The 24454-nt window shown below is 39.6% G+C and overlaps 1 protein-coding gene across 7 annotated transcripts in view; it reads right to left on the reverse strand.

The window, feature by feature from the left end:
• Window positions 1-24454, reverse strand: part of SLC44A3 (solute carrier family 44 member 3) — a 119311-nt gene that overhangs the window by 5392 nt on the left and 89465 nt on the right. The window lies entirely within an intron of this gene.

Consider the following 24454-nt stretch of genomic DNA (forward strand, 5'->3'; position numbering starts at 1 on the left):
CAGAGGTTAGAATTAGTGAACAGAAAAAATAGGGAAAAGAATGGAAAAATTTGAGCAGGGGCTCAGGGAATTGAATGATAATATGAAGCGGACAAATACATGTGTTGTGGGTATCCCAGAAGGAGAAGAGAAGGGAAAAGGAGGAGAAAAAACTAATGGAAGAAATTATCACTGAAAATTTCCCAACTCTTATGAAAGACCTAAAATTACAGATCCAAGAAGGGCAGTGCACCCCAAAGAGAATAGATCCAAGTAGGCATTCTCCAAGACACTTATTAGTTAGAATATCAGAGGTCAAAGAGAAAGGAGGATCTTGAAAGCAGCAAGAGAAAAACAATCCATCACATACAAGGGAAATCCAATAAGACTGTGTAGATTTCTCAGCAGAAACCATGGAAGCTAGAAGACAGTGGGATGATATATTTAAATTACTAAAAGAGAAAAACTTCCAACCAAGACTCCTATATCCAGCAAAACTGTCCTTCAAAAATGAGGGAGAAATTAAAACATTCTCAGACAAAAAGTCACTGAGAGAATTGGTGACCAAGAGACCAGCTCTGCAAGAAATACTAAAGGGAGCACTAGAGTCAGATATGAAAAGACAGAAGAGAGAGGTATGGAGAAAAGTGTAGAAAGAAGGAAAATCAGATATGATATATATAATACAAAAGGCAAAATGGTAGAGGAAAATATTATCCAAACAGTAATAACTTTAAATGTTAATGGTCTGAATTCCCCAACCAAAAGACATAGATTGGCAGAATGGATTAAAAAACAGGATCCTTCGGCGGGCCGCGGTGGCTCAGCGGGCAAAGTGCTTGCCTGCCATGCCGGAGGACCTCGGTTCGATTCCCGGCCCCAGCCCATGTAAAAAACAAACAAACAAACAAAATACAATAAAACAAGAAAATGTTTAAAGATGTTTCCCTTTCTTCCATCCTTCCTTCCTTCTCTCTGTCTTTCCTTCCCTTCCTCCCTCTCTCTTTAAAAAAAAAAAAAAAACAAAAAAAAAAAACAGGATCCTTCTATATGCTGTCTACGGGAAACACACTTAGACCCAAAGATAAACATAGGTTGAAAGTGAAAGGTTGGGAAAAGATATTTCATGCAAATAACAACCAGAAAAGAGCAGGAGTAGCTATATTAATATCCAACAAATTAGACTTCAAATGTAAAACAGTTAAAAGAGACAAAGAAGGATACTATCTACTAATAAAAGGAACAATTAAACAAGAAGACATAACAATCATAAATATTTATGCACCAAATCAGAATGCCCCAAAATACGTGAGGAATACATTACAAATAGTGAAAAGGGAAATAGACACATCTACCATTATAGCTGGAGACGTCAATTCCCCACTCTCATCAATGGACAGAACATCTAGACAGAGGATCAATAAAGAAGCAGAGAATTTGAATATAACAATAAATGAGCTAGACTTAACAGACATTTATAGGACATTACACCCCACAACAGCAGGACACACCTTTTTCTCAAGTGCTCATGGATCATTCTCAAAGATAGATCATATGCTGGGTCACAAAGCAAGTCTCAACAAATTTAAAAAGATTGAAATCATACACAACACTTTCTCAGATCATAAAGGAATGAAGTTGGAAATCAATAATAGGCGGAGTGCCAGAAAATTCACAAGTACGTGGAGGCTCAACAACACACTCTTAAACAACCAGTGGGTCAAGGAAGAAATTACAAGAGAAATTAGTAAATATCTCGAGGCGCATGAAAATGAAAACAACATATCAAAACCTATGGGACGCAGCAAAGGCAGTGCTAAGAGGGAAATTTATTGCCCTAAATGCCTATATCAAAAAAGAAGAAAGGGCAAAAATTCGGGAATTAACTGTCCACTTGGAAGAACTGGAGAAAGAACAGCAAACTAACCCCAAAGCAAGTCAAAGGAAAGAAATAACAAAGATTACAGCAGAAATAAATGAAATTGAGAACATGAAAACAATAGAGAAAATCAATAAGACCAGAAGTTGCTTCTATGAGAAAATCAATAAGACTGATGGGCCCTTAGCAAGATTGACAAAAAGAAGAAGAGAGAGGACACAAATAAATAAGATCAGAAATGGAAGAGGAGACATAACCACTGACCTCACAGAAATAAAGGAGGTAATAACAGGATACTATGAACAACTTTATGCTAACAAATACAACAATGTAGATGAAATGGACAAGTTCCTAGAAAGGCATGAACAACCAACTTTGACTCAAGAAGAAATAGATGACCTCAACAAACCAATCACATGTAAAGAAATTGAATCAGTCATTCAAAAGCTTCCCAAAAAGAAAAGTCCAGGACCAGACGGCTTCACATGTCAATTCTACCAAACATTCCAGAAAGAATTAGTACCAACCCTGCTCAAACTCTTCAAAAAAATTGAAGGGGAGGGAAAGCTACCTAATTCATTCTATGAAGCCAACATCACCCTCATACCAAAACCAGGCAAAGATATTACAAAAAAATAAAACTACAGACCAATCTCTCTAATGAATATAGATGCAAAAATCCTCAACAAAAGTCTAGCAAATCGAATCCAGCAACACATTAAAAGAATTATACATCATGACCAAGTAGGATTCATCCCAGGTATGCAAGGATGGTTCAACATAAGAAAATCAATTAATGTAATACACCATATCAACAAATCAAAGCAGAAAAATCACATGATCATCACAATTGATGCAGAGAAGGCATTTGACAAGATTCAACATCCTTTCCTGTTGAAAACACTTCAAAGGATAGGAATACAAGGGAACCTCCTTAAAATGATAGAGGGAATATATGAAAAACCCACAGCTAATATCATCCTCAATGGGGAAAAATTGAAAACTTTCCCCCTAAGATCAGGAACAAGACAAGGATGTCCATTATCACCCCTATTATTCAACAACGTGTCGGAGGTTCTAGCCAGAGCAATTAGACAAGAAAAAGAAATACAAGGCATCAAAATTGGAAAGGAAGAAGTAAAACTATCACTGTTTGCAGATGATATGATACTATACGTCGAAAACCCGGAAAAATCCACAGCAAAACTACTAGAGCTAATAAATGAGTACAGCAAAGTAGCAGGTTACAAGATCAACATTCAAAAATCTGTAGTGTTTCTATACACTAGCAATGAATAAGCTGAGGGGGAAATCAAGAAACGAATCCCATTTACAATTGCAACTAAAAGAATAAAATACTTAGGAATAAATTTAACTAAAGAGACAAAAGACCTATACAAAGAAAACTACAAAAAACTGTTAAAAGAAATCACAGAAGCCCTAAATAGATGGAAGGGCATACCGTGTTCATGGATTGGAAGACTAAATATAGTTAAGATGTCAATTCTACGTAAATTGATTTACAGATTCAACGCAATACCAATCAAAATCCCAACAACTTATTTTTCAGAAATAGAAAAACCAATAAGCAAATTTATCTGGAAGGGCAGGGTGCCCCGAATTGCTAAAAGTATCTTGAGGAAAAAAAAAATGAAGCTGGAGGTCTCACGTTGCGTGACTTTAAGGCATATTATGAAGCCACAGTGGTCAAAACAGCACGGTACTGGCATAAAGATAGATGTATCGACCAATGGAATCGAACAGAGTGCTCAGATAGAGACCCTCTCATCTATGGACATTTGATCTTTGATAAGGCAGTCAAGCCAACTCACCTGGGACAGAACAGTCTCTTCAATAAATGGTGCCTAGAGAACGGGATATCCATATGCAAAAGAATGAAAGAAGACCCGTATCTCACACCCTATACAAAAGTTAACTCAAAATGGATCAAAGATCTAAACATTAGGTCTAAGACCATAAGACAGTTAGAGGAAAATGTAGGGAGATGTCTTATGAATCTTACAGTTGGAGGCGGTTTTATGGACCTTAAACCTAAAGCAAGAGCACTGAAGAAAGAAATAAATAAATGGGAGCTCCTCAAAATTAAATACTTTTGTGCATCAAAGAACTTCATCAAGAAAGTAGAAAGACAGCCTACACAATGGGAGACAATATTTGGAAATGACATATCAGATAAAGGTCTAGTATCCAGAATTTATAAAGAGATTGTTCAACTCAATAACAAAAAGACAGCCAATCCAATTACAAAATGGGAAAAAGACTTGAACAGACACCTCTCAGAAGAGGAAATGCAAATAGCCAAAAGGCACATGAAGAGATGCTCAATATCCCTGGCCATTAGAGAAATGCAAATCAAAACCACAATGAGATATCATCTCACACCCACCAGAATGGCCATTATCAGCAAAACAGAAAATGACAAGTGCTGGAGAGGATGCGGAGAAAGAGGCACACTTATCCACTGTTGGTGGGAATGTCAAAGGGTGCAACCACTGTGGAAGGCAGTTTGGCGGTTCCTCAAAAAGGTGAATATAGAATTGCCATACGACCCAGCAATACCATTGCTAGGTATCTATTCAGAGGACTTAAGGGCAAAGACACAAACGGACATTCGCACACCAATGTCTATAGCAGCATTATTTACAATTGCAAAGAGATGGAAACAGCCAAAATGTCCATTAACAGACGAGTGGCTAAACAAACTGTGGTATATACATACGATGGAATATTATGCAGCTTTAAGACAGGATAAACTTATGAAGCATGTAATAACATGGATGGACCTAGAGAACATTATGCTGAGTGAGACTAGCCAAAAACTAAAGGACAAATACTGTATGGTCCCACTGATGTGAACCGACATTAGAGAATAAACTTGGAATATGTCATTGGTAACAGAGACCATTAGGAGATAGAAATAGGGTAAGATAATGGGTAATTGGAGCTGAAGGGATACAGAGTGTGCAACAAGACTGGATACAAAAACTCAGAAATGGACAGCACAATACTACCTAATTGTAATGTAATTATGTTAAAACACTGAATGAAGCTGCATCTGAGGTATAGTTTTTTTTTATTATTTTTTATTTTTTATTTTTTATTATTTTTTATTTTTTTCTATTAACGTTTTATTTCTTTTTCTGTTGTCTTTCTATTTCTTTTTCTAAATCGATGCAAATGTACTAAGAAATGATGAATATGCATCTATGTGATGATATTAAGAATTACTGATTGTATATGTAGAATGGAATGATTTCTAAATGTTGTGTTAGTTAATTTTTTTAATTAATAAAAAAAAATAAAAATGAATTGGTAAAGAAAAAAAAATGGTCAAGACTCATTGGATAACTAGGCACTGGGTAGCAAAGCAAAACCATTTCTCCCCAGGCTAAAGGAGTGGTATAAGCCCACAGAGAACAATCCTGGCAGAAGATGAAGCCCTCAGAGACAAACTCTATCAATGACTAAAGGAAAGGAGCCACATCTCAAATAGAAGAGTGGTAGCCAGGTCGCAACTGGAGACAAAGATCTTACTCACTTTGGGGCACCATCAAAAGCACTGTTTAAAAGTGATGATTGTTTAATTTAATGACAATAAAGAATATTGGCAAATTAGAGAAAAGTAGTTACTACAAATCCACTACCCCTACCCATAACAAATCATCCCATTTGAGTACTTCCAAGTAAAGTACTTGAGGAAGTATGTTTAAAATGCTAGGGAGATAACGAAAGAAAGAGTGACAGAAGACACAAATATGATGGCATGAAAAATGAAGAAACAGAGTAGAAAAGACACTGAATAGAAATTACAGAAATGGAAAATATACAATTTAAATGGTACAATCAGCATCCTTATTAGATATTTAGGTTTTTCCCCTTTATATCATATAACAAGCATTTTTGTGTTGTTAAATGGGTAATTTTAATTTTTTATATATATATTTTTTCTATCAATTGTGTTTGTATGTGTGTGTGTATCTATGGCATATTTCAATTTGTTTCAAGTATTTTTCTACTATAAAAAACTAAGCATTAAAAAATTCTTAAATTCCTGATTTTGGATAATTTCTTGCGGATGCTTTTCCAGGAGTGAGATTACTCAATCAAACCTATATGCACGTGGATGGGTATGTATTAATGCTCACATGAGAAGATTTCTGGGGTTTTCCCAAATTCTCTTTCCTAATGACTATATGATAATTTAAAAATCCCTATTTCTTGTATTTCTCTTGAAATCTTTAAAAATACCACTTGCACTGAAGTTTACAACAAGGAATTTATAACTTTACTGAGAAAATACACTGGAAACTCATGTACCTGCTTAGGTTACTGCCATTCTTCTCTTTGCTGAAAAAAATGCAAGTCTTTTGGGTTGGATAAAGGATGAAAGTTTCATGTGGGAGAGGAAAGGACATGACCCATTGCTTATTTATCCCATAATACACAAATTGACTTTTTTCATATGCCCATTCAAAAAGTGTGTAAGGAAACCACTCGGGAGTCTGTACAGTAATGCAGACCCTGCCTCCAATGATGCAGACGAAGTGGAAGGAGGAAGAAAGGAGTGAGCAAGTATGGGATCGAGGAGTCAAAGTAGCTGACCTAATTTACCAAACTTTCTCTTCATCACGGCCAACTAAAGAGGAACATCTGGTTCTGAAAGACGAAAGGCTGGGTAACCTCCCCCACAAGGTGCCATGCTTGCCTTAGACGGGGCATTCTCAGTCAGATGTCTCATGAAGTCCTTTATTTAGGTATGCTTTTTTTTTTTGGCATGGACAGGCACCAGGAATCGAACCCAGATCTCTGGCATGGCAGGCGAAAATTCTGCCACTGAGCCATCATTGCACTGCCCCTTACTGCATTTAAACAATCCAAACACAGGGAGCCCAGAATAAGAATGAAAGCCTTTAATCCTGTATAGTTTAATGTAAAGCCTGGATACATCCCAGAGTATATTAAGCAGATAATCAAAAAGTATTGGCAAAACCCTTTGAGGGATGGGAGAAAACCTATGGAACTATTAAACTTTACTACCAGGGAAACCCCTGAACTGTGTCAAACATTAGGAATACCCAAATCAATAGGCTAAGCCCTTGATCTTGAGGCTTACTCTTTTAAAGCTTATGTATGTAGCAGAGAAGTTTAGACTACCTATAGCTATGCCTAACAGTTACTTCTGGAGGACCTCTTTTGTTGCTCAGTTGTGCTCTCTCTCTCTAAGCCCAACTCTGCAAGTGAAATCATTGCCTTCCCCCTGCGTGGGACATGACATCCAGGGTGAACGTCTTCCTGGTGGCATGGGAGATGACTTCCATGGATGAGCCTGGCCTGACACTGTGGGATCAACAATGCCATCCTGACCAAAATGGGAAAAAAAAAAAGAAGTGTAACAAATAAGGTATCAGCGGCTGAGAGAGTTCAAATATAGTCAAGAGGCTACTCTGGAGGTCACTCTTATGCAGGCTTAAGTTAGACATTGCTGCCTATCATAACCTGCCAAACCCCAACCAAAACTATTCCTGTCAATCCTAAAGAACACCTAGGGCATTACATAGGTTCCTACAAAGGTTCCATGCACAAGTATAACTTTCCAGAAACCTACAACCTCCAGATAGGTCTCTGGACCAGTTACATCATGAAATGCAGAGGGGCCAGCCTCTCCAGAACATCAACACCTATCTCATATTATTGACATCCCCTTTCAACGTGAAAAAGTTAGAATGTACATAGCCAAATACCCCTAAAAGAGTGGGAGAAAGATCAAAGGTGAAGGTGGAGTTATACAGAGAAGGTAGAGTTTAACAGATGAGTATGACTCCTAAATAATTACATTGATATTTCTTTTAGTCTCCAGTGTCTTGGAGCAGCTAGAAGAAAAAATCTAAAATTGTGGAATTGTAACCCATACCAAACTCTGAAATCTGAAAACTAATTGTTGCACTGTGCTTTGAAATTCATTGTTTTCAAATGAATATTTGAATAATATATGTTATTTTTTGTAAGAAAGAAAAAAAGTCGATGGTGACGATAAATGGACAGATATATGATATTGTGAACCAAAAAAAGTCAATGTGTGATTTTAAAAAATGCCTTACTGGTATTCCACATCAAACTTCTGGTTTCCTTTTCTTTTTTTCTTAATTAGAGAAATTATTGGTTTACAGAAAAATCACAGAGAAAGCACAGAGTTCCCATATACCCCCCTATTATTAACACACTGCATTGGTTGGTGCATTTATAACAATTGATGAAGGAATATCACTGTAATTATACTGTCACCTGTAGTCCATGGTTTACATTCAGGTTCCCTATTTGTGTTGTATAGTCCTATGATTTTTAAAAAGTTTTTATTCTAGTAACATATGTACAACCTACATTTCTCCTTTTAACTATATTCAAATATATATTTCAGTGCTGTTAATTATATTCACAATGGTGTGCTACCATCACCCCCCCAAGATTCTATATCATTTAACCATTAACTCCACCACCACCCCCAACTTCCGGTTTTGACTTACAGAGAATACATGTGAAATCTGCTTTTAAAATCCCCAGCTGGCTATTAGGTGGAAAGCTGCTCCAGCTTGGGGATGTGAGTCTTAGTGTGGGATGTGTGGACACGTTTGCTCATCTTCTTTAACTGAGCATCTTTCATCATCCAAGGTTTCAGAGCCCTGACGACCAATTCATTAATACTCAGCACCTATCTGTAGGGCGGGTGGGTGAAGAGTGGCATTATTGCTCTTTACTAGATGGGAAACTAAGACCAAGGTAATTTTCCCCAGGTGTCATGGTGACACGGTGAGGCAGAGAACTTCTTGTTTGTATTCTAATCTCCTGCACATTACACTACCAATTTTCACTGGGACAAAATGCCATTTAAAAGCGTGGTGTTGAGTAAGACATTCTGTAGCCAGAATGTCTGGGTTCAAATCCCAGTTCACCACTGACTGGCTCTCAATCTTGGGCAAATCATTTAACCTCTCGAAGACCTCAATTTCCGCATCTATAAAGTAAGTTACAGCATCTACTGCTAAGAGATGTTGGGAAGATTAAAGAACATATTCCCTATAAAGCATAAAGGGCTTGGCACATAAGAAGTTAGGTAATAAAGGGTAGTTACTGTCATCCAGACCTCACCAAAGATGACCTCATTTACAACTGAGAAACAGAGGCAATTCTTCAAGTACCTGAGGAGGCATGGAAAGGACCCACGGTTTCTTTATCCCCAGGCTTCAATCCCTCGTTCTCACAGGGATCCGGGCCAGGACAGGGTTTGTTTTTCAGACCACATTTCAATTCCTACTGTGGTCTCGCTTTGCAACAGTCAGCAATACCAGATACCAATCGGCCTCTTCCTTCACCTCTCCTCTCTTTTCCTTTGGGCTGTATCCCCAGCCCATCACCCCACCACATCCCCCCCACCCCACCCCTCAAAATCGAGCTTATTAGTTTACTTCTGATTCATATGGGGAAATACAGTTTTGTGGGACTTCCTTTTCCTGCGGATCATTTTCTGGTAGTCAGTCAATTTAACACAGTCTCTCATAAGCAATAAACATAGATTTTGCTTCTTGGTGAAAATCATAAGAGGTTAAAATGGTACTTTTTCATGTATGTGTTGACTCCGCAGATTTTTTGAGGCCATAACCATTTATCTTTTCTTTTATATATTACGCCTGCTGAAAGAAGGCATTAAAACCACTCTGAAAGGGAAATTATATATGCCTTCCTGCAGTTACTATACCACTAGCATTTCACCACAAAAGTCAACCCAGAATACGACAGAGACCTAGAATTAATGTCTGAATGAATAGTTGGAGGAGGGAAGCATCGCTCAAGATGCAGGATATGGAGTGAAATTTTCTGTAGTTTCAGCATTAGCTAATTTATATCTATTCTGAATGCAAGCTGCTTCCTTGTCAGGCGGCTAGAATGGACTACCAAACTTTCAATATTAAGTCCTTGTTCTGAGCATTTGTATTCGCCTGGACTGAAAGAACTTGGTGTGATTATGTTAGTATAATCTGTAAACCTTAACAACGTGTAGAAAGAACAAGATATAATAAGATTAGGAACTGTTTTGTTGTTTGTGAAAGTTAATCAGGAGATTCTGGAGGCTAATCTTTAAGCAAGCAAGCCAGAGGTAGTGGCCTCATGCCTTTAATTCATTACCAGACAAAATTCAGTGTGCATGTTTCCTTTTCATTTTTTTATTTTTGGGGGTGCCCTGAGCCAGGAAGTACATGTTTCTTCAGAGTCACAAAAACCAGTGGAAATTCTGCCTTCACATTGAACTATAAAACACATAACAATACAAGGAAGATTCCCAGCTTGACACTGGTGCACATCAACATTCGCTCCCAATTCTCATTCCTGTGCCTGGGATTAAAATTTGGTCTAGTTGTGGGTTGATTCGTTTTTATACTTTTCCTGGACTGTCCATCCATCAAGGACTGTCACAGGCTGCAGGGAGCATGGATGGAAGGGCCACAAACCAGGAAGGTCCTGCATGGCCGTGGGGACTTGTAAGCAATTAACTGTAGCACAAGTGTGAATGTGAGCACAGGGTCCAGTAGGACCACAAGCTGGGAGGGCTGGAGAGGAGGGAGCATATGGGGTGAGGGAGGTGTATAGGAGGGAGCATAAAAGAGGCTTTTGAGCTGGTCCCCCACATTGGCTGTCTTCTGCAGAGAGAGGAGGAACGGAGTTGAGGCAGCAGTGCAGCCTGCCAAGTGAGACTCTGAGGTGTGACTGTGAATGTGCCTGTGCTGAGACTGGTGGGGTCAGGGAGGTTCATGTGGTGGGAACTGAGTCTGGGGGGGGGGGGTGTCACAGAGGCAGATCCCAGTGGGGCTGAGGTGCCAGTCTGTGGGACAAGGGGAACGACAGGAAGTTTCAGAAGGACTCGTGATTTTCAGCCTGTGCTTCTGAAAGTTCTCCCAGGCTGCGCTGTGAAAGTTCGGGGCAGAGCTGCCTTCACCCCTACTCTGCTGAGCCACAAGCCAGCGTTCCTGCCCGAGCCCTTGGGGAGCCCCCCAAGCACCTCCATAATGCCTGTGGGCCTCTGCTTGAGTCGTGCCTAAGTGATGTGTAGCCTTCCCCCTGTAGAGCACATCGGTGCAGGGAGGAGTCGTGAGTGGGCCAAACCCAAAGAAAATGAGCTCCTCTCTGGGGAGAAACTGCAAGTATTAGGAATTGTAACCCGTCCATGGTCCTCTGCCTCCCCTCCACCCCCACCTCGAGAAATGCCGTGTGATATGTCCCAAATAGCTTGGCATACACCTGACAGTAGCTCCCTAATTTATCTGTAGCCTTTTTTTTCTTTCTGTCTGTAGGCAGGTGTGACTTCTGTAGATGATACTAGCTGGGCAGTAAAAAACTAAAATAAATAAAAATTGATTAAATAATACATTAATTAAATAAATAACAAGCAAATAAATAATACATTAATAAATAAAATTACATCAATAATAATTAAATCAATAGCAAGCATTCACTGAGTGCCTACTATATGCCAGGCCCTGTGCTAGATGCCCCTAAATGCATTACCTCATCCCATCCTCTGTAGGACCCCAACCCCAGGAGGTGGCAGAGGAAACTGAAGCAAAGTGTTGTGAAGCAGTGCTGCCCCCCCGCCGCCCGCCACAACCCACACATGCCACGGATGCTGCTTCACTCTGACATGGAGGTGGCTCCTGACTCAGGCAGCAAAACATATACTTTGAGCTGTACTTTGTGCTTTCCCTTCCAAAAGCTTCAAAACAATAAAGCAGCTCTCTCATGATATATCATTAAAAAAACAAAGGATGGGGCAGGGTGGCGTTCAGTAGAAAGAGGCTGGGTTGCGACCCTGTTGCCTGCAAAGACTTGCTGGGTGGCTTCCAGTAAGTAATGTCACTTCTCAGGTGTCCTATTTCTTTGCCTGTAAAAGACGTCTTGTCTACCGGCTCTGCAGTTTAGCCTAAGAGATGCTTTACTTCTCTAGAGAGTCTCGCAGTGGACCAAGGACGCTCATGCCATCTCATCTGATCTGGTGAGCTTCTCACCACAACTCTGTGAACTAATCACTGCAGGTATAATTATTTCCATTTTCCAGAAAATTCCAAGTATTGAAGAAAAATGAGAGACTGAAGTATAACAGAAAAGTAACAGAAAAGCTGGATTACCTCGTTAATTTACTTTGAGAACTATCCAAGAATGTTAATCACTGCTTTTACGTAGAAAAAACATTTTTTTTGCTCCTGAAGCCAGCACAGTCCAGCCCTCTGTCCTTCATCCATTGAGGGCAGCCGTTTGTCCTCCCCCTAAACTGAAGCGGTTTCTTCTTTTGGTGGCAGGCGGAACTGTGAACCTGAGGTTCTGTTGACTCTTCAAAAAAGTTAAACAGAGTTTCCCTCTGTAAAGGAGGGAAGGCACTTGCCAAAAAACCGTGCTATGAATAGTCAGCTTCACTTCTGGAATACCTGCCTAACAAAGTTCTGATATTTATTGATTCAAAATAAAGCAAGAACCTACTAAAACAAACTTGAGAAACTAGAAGATGAATAAATAACACTGGTATTCATACTTTTCCTCAGCACTGAAAGAAATCCAGCGAAATCTGAGCCCAGACACCATCCGGTAGGTCCAGGTTACTTCCCCGGACCTACAGTAAAACTCACAGAAACCACCCCAAACTAGTTCCATCTCGAGCTGTTTTTATCACAAACACATGCCGAGTGAGGCTGGTGCACAAACAGCCCCCGGGCCTCCCGAACTTTGCATTCCCTGTTCAGATCTGTTCAGGAATTCGCTGGTTCCCGGGCTGCAGAAGGGCAGGGGGACCGCGAGCCGCGGACTTGCGGGTCCCCAAGGTCCAGCTGGGTGGGGCGCGCCGAAGGAACCACACGCTTTTGCAGAGGCTGCTGCTGCGGTCGGTCGTGGCTGCGCAGCTTCAGTCACTTCTTTTTAAATTTGTTTTGCTTATGTTTAAGTATAATGGCTTTCTTGTTTCCATAAAACAACTCATGCTCATCATAAAAGATCAAGCAACATGAAAAGAGACAAAGGAGAAAGCCAGACAATCACTCTGTTCCCATCTCTCAGAAGTCACCCTGGAAAACATCACCCCGGCCTTACCCCAGCATTGCTCTACTGATACACACAGACGGAAGGAAGGATGGACAAACGGGTGAACTGAGGCTGTAAAAGCGGAATCATACTCTGTACGGTATTATTTTTTTCAAGAGGATTAATTTCAATTTGATGATGTCAACAACAGAAAATGAAACTAAACTAAAACTGAAGGAATATCTGAGTTCCAGACAATGAACCTTCAACCAAAAGACTTGGTTTCTAAAAAAATTGTTCTAAAATCATTATGGAAAACAGAAAGAGGTCAGAGTATTTTTTTAACATTGTGCAGTTTTCTTAGGATGTTATTATTAATTCTTTTTATTAGAGAAGTTGTGGGTTTGCAGAAAAATTATGCAGAAAGTACAGAGTTCTCACATATCTCCCTCACACATCCAGTTTTCCCTGTTAACATTATGCATTAGTAAATGGTACTTTCATTACAGTTGATAAAACAAAATTATTAAAATTATACTATTATCTGGGGGTGCAAGGTTAGTTCAGTGGTAGAATTCTTGCCTGCCATATGGGAGATCTGGGTTTGATTCCCGGTCTATGCACTTTCCAATACAAACAAAAGAAACCAACAAAAACAAACAAAAAAGTTCAACAAATGATGCTGCAATAATGGGATATTCACATGGAAAAAGAATGAAGTGTGACCTCGCCATACAGCATACAAAAATATATATATACATATATATAACTACCTGTAGGACACAATAGGGTTCACTGTTTGTTTTGTACAGTTCTATGGTATTTAACATTTTTATTCTGTAACATATATACAACCTAAAACTTTCCATTTTAGCCACTTTCACATATCTATAAAACATATGTATACATATATATAAGTGGTATTAAGTACATTCACGATGTTATGCTGCCATCACCACCATCCATTACCAAAATATTCCCATAATTCCAAATAGAAACTCTGTACATTTTTTCTTTATTAGGGAAGTTATGGGTTTATAGAATAATCATGCATAAAATACAGGATTCCCAGATACCACCCTATTATCAATACCTTGCTTTGGTGTGAAACATTTGTTACAACTGGCGAGAGCACATTTTTATAACTGTACTATTAACTGCAATTCATGGTTTAACATAGGATTCATTGTTTGTGTAGTTAGTTCCATGGATTTTTTTCATTTTTATTCTGTTACCACATATATAACCCAACATTTCCCCCTTTAACCACATTCAGATATATATATATATATTCCAGTGCTTTTAATTAAATTCACAATGCTGTGCTACCATCACACCACCCATTACCAAAACATTTTCATCCTTCCAAATAGGAATCCTGTACATTTTAAGCCTTAACTTCCCATTTTCTATCCCCATCCAGTCCCCTGGTAATCTGTATTCTAGATTCTAACTCTATGAGTTTGTTTATTCTAATTATTTCATATCAGTGGTATCGATATAATATTTGTGTTTTTGTGCCTGCCTTATTTCACTCAACATTATGTCTGCAAGCTTCATCCATGTTTTGCATGCATCAGAACTACATTCCTCCTTACAGCTGATATAATATTACATTGTCTGTATAAACATATTCTGTCTACCCACTCATCAGTTGATGGACACTTGGGTTGCTTCCATCTTTTGGCAGTTGTGAATAATGCCTCTATGAACATCAGTGTGCAAATATCTATTCAAGTCCCTGCTTTCAATTCTTTTAGGTATATACCTAGTAGTGGGATTGCCAGGTCATATGGTAATCATATACTATTAACTTTTTGAGGAACTGCCATGCTGTCTTTCTCAGTAGCTGTACTGCTTTACATTCCCAAAAATGAATGAGTGTTCCTATTTCTCCATATCCTTTCCAACACTTGTAGCTGTTTGTTTTTTTTTCAAGAGTAGCCATTCTAGTGAGTGTGATATAGCATCTTATTGTGGTTTTAATATGCATTTCCCTAATGACTAATAATGTTGAACATCTTTTCATGTGCTTTTTGGTCATTTAAATATCTTCTCTGAAAAAAGGTTTGTTCAAGTATTTTGCCCATTTTTTAGTTGGGTTGTCTTCTTGTGGTAGAGCAGTAGGATTTCTTTATGTATTCTGAATATTAAGTCCTTATGGATATGTGGTTTTCAAATTTTTTTTCCATTATGTAGGTTGTTTTTTTCCTTTCATGTTGAAGTCTCCCAATGCACAAAAGTTTTTAATTTTGATGAAGTCCAATTAATTTTTTCTTTTGTTGCTCATGTTTTTTGTATAAAGTCTAAGAAAACATTGCCTAAAAAGAGCCCCTGAAGATTTTTCTCTATGTTTTCTTCTAGGATTTTATATTTGTGATTCTTATAGTTGGGTCTTTAATCTATTTTGAGTTAAAGTTTGTATATGGTGTGAGGTTAGGTTCTACCTTCCTTCTTTTGAATATAGATATCCAGTTTCCCCAGTGTCACTTGTCGAAGAGGCTATTTTTTCTCCTTGAATGGATTTGGCACTCTTGACAAAAATCAGTTGGCCATAGATGTGAGGTGTTCTAATTTGCCAGCTGCTGGAATGTAAAATACCAGAAACGAAATGGCTTTTAAAAGGGGAATTTAATAAGTTGCTAGTTTATAGCTCTAAGGCCAAGAAAATGTCCCAATTAAAACAAGTCCTTTAAGGCATCCAGGGAAAAATACCTTGGTTCAAGAAGGCCGATGATGTTCAGGGTTTCTCTCTCAACTGGCCGGGCACATGGTGAACATGGCGATGTCTGCTAGCTTTCTCTCCAGGCCTCTCGTTTCATGAAGCTCCCTGGGAGGCATTTTCCTTCTTCATGTCCAGAAGTCGCTGGCTAGTAGAGTTCTCTGCTCTCTCAGAATCTCAAGTCTTTCCTATAAATGTTTCCTCTTTTAAAGGATTCCAGTAAAGTAATCAAGACCCACCTAGAATGGGAGACATGTCTCCAGCTAATCAATTTTAATACCCACACTTGACTGGGGCACATTTCCATGGAGATAATCTAATTAAAGTTTCCAACACACAGTACAGGATAGGGATTAGAAGAAATGGTTGTCTGTGCAAAATGAGATTAGGATTACAACATGGCTTTTCTAGGGGACATAAATCCTTTCAAACCAGCATATGAGGGTTTATTTCTGAGCTCTCAATTTGATTCTTTTGGTCTATACGCTGTTCTTCTGCTAATATCAAACTGTTTTGATTACTGTAGCTTTGTAATAAGTTTTAAAATCAGGATGTGTGAATCTTCCAATTTAGTTCATCTTTTCCAAATGCCTTTGGCTATTTGGAGAAATTTATCATTCTATATAAATTTGATGTTTGGCTTTTCCATTTCTGCCAAAAAAAAAGGCTATTGGAATCTTGATTGGGATAGCACTGAATCTGTAAATCATTTTGGGTAGGAAAAAAATGACCTCTTTATGCTATTTAGTCTTCCAATCCATAAATACGGAATGTCCTTCCATTTATTTAGCTCATCTTTGAGCTCTTTCAGCAATGTTTAGTAGTTTTCCATTAACACTGTGTTTTAAGTTTTGGCAGTGTCTATAGCAAAGCTGAGCCCTCTCAGTCTTTCTCCACATGTCCTTATTTCTGTTTCAGTATTGCTCTAACTTTATCAGAGTTCTGACCATTTAAGCCTCTTTGATGATGACAGCATGTATATCTGAGTAGTGGTCATTTCTCCAGGAAGAACCCAAACTGCCACCTCACAAACCCACTCTGTGCAACCTGCATCCCAAAACGTTCTGCAGGGCCCCTCACTGCCCCTCTGCTGCAGATGTTGTTCCCTCTGCTGAAATGCCCTTCCGGGACCCCACCCTCTCCATGAGGCTATTATTTGTCAAGTGGATAAAGTAAGCTGCTTTGGCAAGTCAAGAATATCTTCTGGAGAATGAGTATATTTTTCATACAAAGCCCAAATTCAATGCATTAGTTTATTATTCCTTCAGATGAATATTACGATTAAAAGGCACCCCATGAAAGTCTCCCTGGCAGTGTGGGAGATGACTCCCAGGGATGAGCCTGGCCCTGGCACCATGAGATCAATGATGCCATCCTGACCAAAAGGGAGAAGAGAAGTGTAACAAATAAAGTTTCAGTGGCTGAGAGAGGTGAAATAGAGTCAAAAGGCTATTCTGGAAGTTACTCTTATGCAAGCTTCAGATAGACATTGCTATCTACTATAGCTTGTCAACCTCCAACCAAAACCATTCCTGCTAATCCTAAAGAACACCTAGGGCATTATATAAGCTCCTGCAAAGGTTTTATGCATTAGAGTAACTTTCAGAAACCTACAACCTCCAGATGGGTCCCTGGACAAGATAAGTCCTGAAATGCAAAGGTGCTAGCCTCTCCAGAACATCAACTAGTTCCATCCTCCTATCCCATATTATTGACAGCCCTTTCAATAAGAAAAAGTTAGAATGGGCAAAGTCCAAATACCCCTAAAAAGTGGGAGAAAAATCATAGGTGATGGTGAAGGTATACAGGTAAAATAGGATTTAAAAAATGAGTATGACTGCCGAATCACTATATTGATATATCTTTTAGTCTTTTATATATCTTTTATACAATTAGGAATTGTATCCCACACCAAACTCTGAAATCTGTTCTACAACTAATTGTTGTAATGTGCATCAGGTTTTCCAAGTCTGAGCTCTTTGTGTAAGATAAACCCCTTTCCCTCCATAGCTAGGAAAAGCCAAATCAGGCAAACACGTCTTGCTGAACTTGACCCTTCATTGATCTACTAGCAAAGTTCTGCACACTGCAGTGAGAAAAACCACAAGAACAAGGATATGGTTCTTAATGATTAGGCAAGTCCAGGACCCAGGACTGTGCAGGACTAGCTGCTCTCATCCAACAAGCCCCTCTCCATTTACAGAGCGCTCACACACATATTCATCTCTTTCGAACTGCACATAATCAGGGGAGGAAATGAGCAAGCCAGAAGGGAGGTCTGTCTTGTAAGGCACCATTACCTGTGTGAACCTGTGAAATGGGAAATGCAGAGGCTAGGGAATGCTTTGCTGCTTTTTGATTTCAGGCTTTATTAGAAAGAAGCTTAAATATGGGTTTGTCCCTGGTTAGTGAAGACCAGTGGTTTCCTCTCCTCCTTACCCAGTCTTGATAAGGACCTCCAGGGAGCGCAATGAAGTCCATGAGCCCTCAGCTTCTGTGAGTCGTACAGACCACCAGGTAATGCTGTTCTTACCCTACATAAGTTCTTTGACCCAGATGTCTCAGTTTCATTCATGTGCACAGTGGGGGTGAAACTTACCTAAAGCTGCCTCCCTGAGAGGATAAACTCATACCCTGCGTGTAAAATGCTCACCATGGTGCTGGCACACAGTAAAAACTCAATAAATGGCTTATCAACCTTTAAAAGTTGGTTCTTTGGTGAAGAGAATATAGAGACATCTCTGAGTTGAAGCTCAGGACTGAGGAAATGGCAAAAGGGAGACAGAGAAGAGAAATGGAACGGTTCACATGTTTTCATATATTGTACATTTGGGGAAAATAATTTTAACTCAGCCTTCTGTTCTTCCACGAACACACTGTTGGTGGGTGTGGGCTGGCAAAGCAAAAGCTGGCCTTTTAAGCTGCATGAGAAAGGCCCATTGATAGATACTTGGTAGTAAATGGAAAGGTCGCTCATTGCTGGGAATAATTATTACTCTGTATGACAGCTTGGTCAAGCTTGCAGTGAAAAACTCTCTTAGAAGAAAACGCACTTAGAAGTGCGTTTGCTTAAAGATACTCACTGCAGTTACAGATCGTTTCTTTCTGAAGCTTCAAAAGACTATCTGCCCTCCCATTTTTGCCTCCCATCTACTGGCACTTCTGCTCAGAAAGCAGTTTCCTTTGCAGTCAGTCCTAGCTTTTATTAAAGCAGCTCCAACAAGCATGGGCATTGAACTTGTATATCCTTTGTCTAGATTGCCTCCCTGCCACTCTCATGATACTGAAAGCTGTGAGAAAGCAGCTGTGAGAAATGAACCTACAGTTGGGGCTCAGTGTGGATGGGCCCTCATAATAATTTTTTCAGTCAACAAACATGTATGGAAGATCTGCTTGAGCTAAGCCCTAGGCTGGGTATTAGGTCCTGGGCACAGGGCTATATCAGGTAGCCTCACATTCTTGGGACCTAGTAAACATTTTTGTGGCCATGCTGACAGAAGCGAGATGTGGGCATGGCAAATGACCTTCAAGTCCAGAAAGCCCCTCCCTGCCCCTGCAAAGACACGGAGACTACAATGCATCCTGCTGGGAACGTTCAGCTTCAGCTGTCTCACCAGCTGGATGAATGCAAACCTCGCAGATGCTACTCTCTGCCCCACCCCAGTGCCAACTAAGGAGTTCTGAAAAAGGAAAAAGGAAGGGGAAGATGAAACCACTTGAAGAAAAGTCAAAGCTCGGGTCCACTTATCAAAACTTTAAGAAATTTTTAGCCCTACCTAGATAACCATTGAACCCAATTTTCTTAATCATTTTCTCTCCTACTTTTCACAGAGCATGTTTCTCAAATGCCTGTAGCGATTAAACTTTAAATGAAAAGACTGTCTAGCTACTCCTAATATACATGTGAATGGTTTGCTTTGCCATATTAATTTTTGTTTCTTTTCCCTGAATGTAATTTGTCTTTTCCCTCCTCTCTTTATTCCCCATTCAAGCAGGAATCAGTCTCATTCTCTCAGGTAGGCTTGGGGGCAGGGTGAAAAAAGGAAAAAAAGACACCCAGTCTGCAATTCTTTTTTTTTTTTTTTTTATCTTATGATCATTCCATTCTTGGCATATAATCAGTAACTCACAATATCATCACATAGTATCCATGGTATATTCATCACCATGATAATTTCTTAGAACATTTGTATCAGTTCAGAAAAAGAAAAAAGAAAAAAATTCATACAAACCATACCCTTTACCCCCCTTCACATTGACTAGTATTTCCATCTACCCAATATATTTTAGCCTTTGTTTCCTCTATTTTTTTCTATACCCCTTATCACTCCCTTTCATTGATCACTAGCACTTCAATCTACTAAATTTATTTTAACATTTGTTCCCCCATTATTTATTTTTAAGCCATATGTTTTACTCATCTGTCCATACCACAGATAAAAGGAGCATCAGGTACAAGGTTTTCACAATTACACAGTCACATTGTGAAAGCTATATCATTATACAATCATCTTCAAGAAACATGGCTACTGGAACACAGCTCTACATTTTCAGGCAGTTCCCTCCAGCCTCTCCATTATACCTTAATTAAAAAGGTGATATCTATATAGTGCATAAGAATAACCTCCAGGATAACCTCTCTACTCTGTTTGAAATCTCTCAGCCATTGACACTTTATTTTGTCTCATTTTGCTCTTGCACTTTTAGGAGATGTTTTCTCAATCCCTTGATGCTCAGTCCCAGCTCATTCTAGGATTTCTGTCCCACATTACTAGGAAGGTTTATACCCCTGGGAGTCATGTCCCACATAGGGAGGGGAAGGGCAGTGAGTTTGCTTGTTGTGTTGGCTGAGAGAGAGAGGCCACATCTGAGCAATAAAAGAGGTTGTCTGGGGGTGACTCAGGCCTAATTTTAAGTAGACTTAGCCTATTCTTTGCGGAGATAAGTTTCATATGAACAAACCCCAAGATTGAGGGCTCAGCCTATTGATTTGGTTGTCCCCACTGCTTGTGAGAATATCAGGAATTTTCCACATGGGGAAGTTGAATTTTCCCCCTTTTGTGCCACTCCCCCAAGGGGACTTTGCAAATACTTTTTTATTCACCGTTCAAATCACTCTGGGATTTATTGGGGCATCACTATGGACAAACCTACAAAAATCTCATGCCCTACTCAAGGTTCCATGTATTTATGGTGCTCAATTAAACTGTCCACATAAGTTATACTAGGAAGTACACTAGTCAAAACATAAATTTTGTACCAAATAAACAGTTTCTACTTTAGTCTCACACTTCAGTTGAGAGTTTTAAAATATGAATTACCATCTATTTTCAACACCCTGCAATATTGACATTCCTTTGTTCTTCCTCATTAAAAACATTTTTTAATTTGTACATTTAGTCACTATCATTGTACACTCTAGGGATTCCTAGATTATACCATCTCAGTCTTTATCATCTATCTTTCCTTCTGATTTCATTTGTGCCACCAGCCCTCCTCCCTTCTACCATTCTCACATTCAGCTTCATTCAGTGTACTAGCATTATTGTATTATAGTTAGGTAGTATTGTGCTATCCGTTTCTGAATTTTTACAATCAGTCCTGTTGTACAATCTGTATCCCTTCAGCTCCAGTTACCCAATATCTACCCTATTTCTGTCTCCTGATAGTCTCTGTTCTTAACTGAAATTCTCCAAGTTCATTCACTAATGTTAGTTCATATCCAGTCTGCAACTCTTACTGGCTTTTGTTTTAAAAAATTTTAAGCTCTTTAAGTCCTTAGCTACCAGGGGAGAAGGTGAAGGCAGGAGATATCCAAATAAACCAAATGATTTGGAGCAGCAAGGAAGCAGCAGGTCTCTCTCTCTCTCTCCACCCCCAGACTAGCAAATGAGATTCCCCTGCACTGGATAAAGGAGGGAGACGAGGTCTGTGTGTCCTGACAATGGGGCCCAGGTCTCCTTCCAAAAATTACTTATGTACTTTAAAATTTCTTTAATTTTTGCTTTCAAAATTAAATGAAATAAAATAAATAAAATTATTTATTTACTTATTTATTTTAGCCGCGCCTGGGGAAATAGCAAGACTCTAATGGAAATCACCACTACTAGGGACCCGGTTTGCTAACAAGTAAGGGGGTTCCAAAGATGTGGGACTTTCAATGTGGAAACCTGGACAGTCCCAGACAAACTGCGGTGGTCGGTTACCCTATCATAGCACATTCAGGCAGAAAGGACAACAGGTGGCTTTGCAAACAGTTCCTGAATGAAGACAGAAAGATGGATATCTCAGGGGAAACTTCTGGGTACTAATGCTTGAGTCCATGGTTGAGACATAAGCAACCATGTCTAGCCACATGGGCAGGTACCCCAAGAAAAACAGATTAAATTTCTGCCAGCCCAGTGGAATGGAAGCTCAAAGTCAGGAAAGAGATTGACAGACATGATACCGCATTTCTCACACATCTGAATTTGTGGCTGAGCTCCTGGCCAGGTGGAAATCTCTCAAAGATGAGATCAGGCACGGGTAGACCAGAGTGCCATCAGATTTCCGCTGGCAACAGAACATGGCTTAGCCACTGCATCAGGGCAACCCTTATCCACTCAACCACTGTGACTCACACCTCCTTTTCTTATTTTCCTTTTTATGAAAGCATCGTCTAGTCTCTAGCCCACAATTACTTTCTTTTCCCAACAAGTCTCAACATCTAGGACAAAAACAAACGGAGAACGTCAGGGCTGAGAAATGTCCTCACAGTCAGTACCTTGTTTAGAAGGATGTGAAGGGGGGAGAGGAAAGAGTGGGCTTTAGAGGTGAGCAGAGTGCTCTGTCTGGAAGCAGAACCAGCAAAGAGAAATGACGTGAAGAAACCTGATCTCCAGCATGAAGAAGATTAGATTTGGGGGACGAGCTGCTTAATGGTTTAATTTCATTTCTCACACTAGAAGGAATTTGAGAAATGTAGAAACTCAGCTACAATTTTTACATTTCTCAATCACTTGGGATCATTTTGATAACTTGGATTGTGAAAGTTCCGGCTTCAGCTGTGAGCTGCCCCCCTCCCCCCACCCCCGCTGTGATCACAGACAACAGCCCCACCAATCCACAGCGGATGGTGGAGCTGCCAAATCCCCACCTCCGAACACTGTTCCAGAGCACAGGGTGTGTGCCACCTGCTTCCTTATTTATAAGGAAATTGGATTTTGCTGACTCCAAAGGTGGTTTTCATAGACCAAAGTTAAAAAAACAGACACTTTCCCTCAGCATATTTCCAGCATACCTCGAGCATGTCACCAGGGAATGGTACAAAGAAGCTTAAAGGGCTACTTCTTGTTCTATGGGGCTCAGACTTTAGAGTCCTGTAATTCAAGCAAACTTCGCTTCCTTGAATCAGATGAACTTTTCCAGTATGTTGGAAATATTCCTAGGCACACTGCTAGGCAATGTCACAAGTGCCCTTGACTTTTGAAAAATGGAAGTGACAGAGTGCTAGATGCAGAACAGAAGGGGTCAGAGGCCAGCCTTCGGTGAATGATGTGCTGCGTGGGACGTGCTTCCTTAACCTTCAGGTCATGGGCATTTATAGTGGCCTGGCCATGGTCTGGACTCAGAGCAGGACTTTCCCTCACCATCACCCTCTCTGAGTGGGGGACAAGGGCATTTTCCTGGACTCCAGGAACTTTCAGAAGGGCAGTTCTTAGAACTCAACTCACCCCAACTAGTTATTAGAGTAGTGGTTCCGGCTGGGGGTGGGTAGGGAAGAGAAAGGTCTATTTTGAGAAAACACTTCCTCTGAATCCTGATATACCCCTAACAGAGCCTTATGAAACAGGTTCAATGATTAGCCCCATGAACTGAGCACTACTCTTAAGTTTGTGGACTACAAGCAGCAACTCATATATATAATGGGTTAATAATAATGATAATAACTTCCATTTATTCAGTAAGTACCTGTATAAGCCAGACACAAAAACAAGAGCTTTGAAAATTCTTTTTTTTTCCAGAAAGGAAAATTTATTCATTTTTCTCTTTTGATATATTTATCTTTTTTTTTAATTGTAGAAAATAACACAATATACAAAAAACGAAGCAATAAATTTCAAAACACATCACAACAATTAGTTGGAGAACAGATTTCAGAGCTTGGTATGGGTTACAATTCCACAATTTTAGGTTTTTTACTTCTAACTTTCCAAGACACTGGAGACTAAAAGAAATATCAATATAACAATTCAGTAATCATACTAATTTGTTAAACTCTACCTTCTCCACCTTCTTCTTTGATCTTTCTCACAAATTTAAGGATATTTGGGCTATGCCCATTCTAACTTTTTCATGTTGGAAGGGGCTGTTGATAATATGGGATAGGAGGATGGAACTGGTTGATGCTCTGGAGAGGCTGGGCCCTCTGGGTTTCAGGATTTATCTGGCCAAGGAAGCCATCTGGAGGTTGTAGGTTTCTGGAAAGTTACCCTAGTGCATGGAACCTTTGTAGAATCTCAGACAAAGCCCTAGGTGTTCTTTAGGGTTGGCCGGAATGGTTTTGGTTGGGGTTTGGTAAACCATGATAGGTTGCAATGTCTAACTGAAGTTTATGTGAGAGTGATGTCCAGAGTAGCCTCTCAACTCGGTTTGAACTCTCTCAGCCACTGATACCTTATTTGTTACACTTCTTTTACCCCTTTTGGTCAGGACAGGATTGTCCATGCCCCAGTGCCATGGCCAGGCTCATCCCTGAGAGTATTATCCCATGTGCAAACTATCTCTTTAATTATTTATATCAATGTTGGGATACTGGC

Source organism: Tamandua tetradactyla, chromosome 11 (genome assembly GCF_023851605.1).
Source record: "Tamandua tetradactyla isolate mTamTet1 chromosome 11, mTamTet1.pri, whole genome shotgun sequence".
NCBI classification, from domain to species: domain Eukaryota; kingdom Metazoa; phylum Chordata; class Mammalia; order Pilosa; family Myrmecophagidae; genus Tamandua; species Tamandua tetradactyla.